Raw genomic sequence first — 3085 nt, 5'->3', positions numbered from 1 at the left:
GACTCCATTTTTCCGACATCTTAACAACCGCTCCTTGGCCTTCACTCTCATTTATCCCACTAATCATTACTACCGCTTCACCTCCTAAACATCCGTCATAAACTAAGCTTCCAGTCATCAGAAGTTGTATAATTTCAACTTAGGTTTGAGCCGTTTGGCACTTCGACTGGCCTTCTCTATATAGACACTGAAGCTCTAGATATTTGCATTGATCACAGAGTAATGGGAGGAGTATAGGGGATCATCGATTGAAGACATTTTCTGAGAACATGAATGGGAACATCAAGCGTTTCCCAGTGTCAAAGCAACAACGATAAGGATAAGATGTTCCCTAGTGAAGGACCCGTTTTGTTTGGTGCATACTTAATGGGCTTCTGATATCTTATGAGTTTGCCTCCATATTGCAAAATGTTGAATTAGAAATCGTGGCCTCTAATTGAACGCAGTCCATGAAAACCCAACAAATGGCCAGCCTGTTAAACAACACCGGAGTATGCAACAAAGTTACGAAGAAAATGAATTGGCTGACGTGTCACCCTTTGGTTCATCTATTATCTGTCAACAATCGAACTAGAAAAAAAGACTTCTTTATATATAGAAATAAATATTATTATTTGACACAAAAAGATAAATATTATTTATTGCTAATTAAAGTATATTCTAGTTAGAGGAAAATTTGGTCAAAGTTTGATATTATAGAATCAAAGAAACCAATAAATTATACATATATAAAAGCAAACTTTGACCAAGTTTTCCAAAGAGTATACTTTAATTAGTAATAAATAATATAAATATATATAATTTATTAGTTTCTTGGATCCCATAAATTAAGCTTTGACCAATTTGTCTGCATAGAGTATACTTTAATTAATACTAAATAATATATATATTATTTATTACTATATAAAGTATATATTTGGTCAAAGTTTACTTCTATAGGATTTAAAAAGGGTAAAATTATATATTTATATATATATAGTTTACATACTAAAAATCTAACTGAATATGTTTTCGTAACCTTCTGAAGTATAATCAGTTTTAAGAACGTTGATTTATTCAAAGTAATGAATCTCTGGTTTAATATTTTATTTCTTATATTTGCTTTATACTTTGGGTTTAGTGAAGCTGGTTTATGCCCAAAAAACACTGTGGTTTTTCAAAACAGCCTAGCTCTCAGTCAAAGTACTCTCAAAGTCCATTGCAGATCCTTTGACGATGATTTAGGAGATCATTCTATACTATTTAAAGCTCCTCCTTATAATTTTAGTTTTCATGATGAGATCGTTTTCGCTACGTGGTTCGACTGTGACTTGTTCCATAAGGGAGAAAATGTAGAATATCAGCGATCGTTCAGAGCATATAGAGGTGCTTACTTTTTCAGATGTGGTGCGCTATACGTGTGGAACGCACGAGATGATGCTATCTACTTATCAAAAGATCGTAAGCCTGAAAAATTAATGTATTATTGGTATCTATCTATATCTATAAAATAAGCTCCTATCTCTCTTTGGGGGCGTTGGTTGCCACGTTGCAGTTCCAGTTTTAACTTTTACTCCATAAAATTTGAAGATGGACCTTAAACGTTTAATGAATCATTATAATTAGTATAACAGGCCCATAAACGACTCACGCTACCTCCTTCGTCTCGGTCGTTTTGAGGTCACGTGTTTTTGTAACTGTAGATTTAAGGCAAATCCTCCCAATTGTGTAATCGTCTCGGAATTGCTTCCCATCCATCTTTTGCTGAAGCCTTAACGCTTCCAATGTTATTCACTGAAGAAACCCACTAATCCCACTACGTTTTAAGTTGCAGTTCCATCAATTTGATTCGGTATAGAAACACACCGCCTGAAGACCCTAGACAAATTTTTCTCCTCCTCCTAATTCATATCTAGTGTTATTCCTCGATATTACACGAAGCAACAGGAACTTCAGGTATGTTGATGCCCCTGTTGCTATTAGTTTTGCGGACCAAACCATGTTCTTCATTGAGATTGCTGCGACGGTAGAACGGAATCCGACAAAGAGCTTCCGGTGGTTCCGCAACTTTGACAAAATCTGATTTGGCCAACACAAAAACTTACTTTCTAGGTTCTGTTTAATCTATTTCCTTCACAAGCACATCAAATAACATCGTTATATAACCCTTGAAAGAAGTTTTCATTGAAATGGTGGTTTGTAGATTTCTTTGGGGAAGTTATGGGTATAAAAAACATTTTCAACGAAGAGAGTCAAAGCACTCAGCGCATAATAGCAAGTTGACAACGATAAGAAATGAAGGTATATATCACCTCTCCAGCATTCATCTCATTTACAATCTAGAAAAAGCTAGACAGAGTTTCTCTGATATCACTAACTCTACAATTCAAGAGGAGTTTAATCACCAAGGAAACGGGTTAAAGCCGTTTTGGACAAGTATACCGGCTGACCAAGTTTTCCATCTCATTCTGAATTTGTCTAGAGTCTCTACTCTTGACCTCATTGTATTCAGTTAATTTATTGGTTTCGATTTTAGTGTTTTCTTTAATTAACAAAAATTAAAACAATTCAGGCAAGAAAACACGAGTTTTACTAGAAGGAATACACAAATTGAAGACATGTCTTAGTTTGATCAAGTGTCTCAACGCAAAAGAAAAAAAATTATTTTTTTGCAGCAGATCAATAAAGCTACAACAAATGGTGACTAGGGAAGGGCGAAAAATAATGTATTCCCTAACGTTCATAAAAAATATCATCATTCATAAGGAATAATTTTTTCTTCTCATTCTCTATCATTCTTTTTTTTTGTAGAGAAATAAAGAACAAAAATATTCTTTGTTAAATTTGAGAAGAAACAACATCTTTTCTATTCGTTTCTATTGTTTCCAGAATGGTCACCAGTCGAACCCACAAGAATTTATTGCTCATGCTCACATGTTTTGGTTAATTAATTTCTGAATTTTCTTTGTTTCTTTGATGGTTTTATCTAACAGCTATATGAGCATCAACTGTACCAAGGTATAGGCAGAAAAAGAGATATCTGAAACGAGAAGATTTTTACTTTAAACCCTTTAAATTATAAACGTTCTCTAGGGTCCGTGGTTTC

This window comes from Brassica oleracea, unplaced genomic scaffold, assembly GCF_000695525.1.
Source record: "Brassica oleracea var. oleracea cultivar TO1000 unplaced genomic scaffold, BOL UnpScaffold01106, whole genome shotgun sequence".
Lineage (NCBI taxonomy): Eukaryota > Viridiplantae > Streptophyta > Magnoliopsida > Brassicales > Brassicaceae > Brassica > Brassica oleracea.
The sequence above is the reverse complement of the archived record's forward strand: the minus strand, read 5'-3'. Positions refer to the sequence as shown.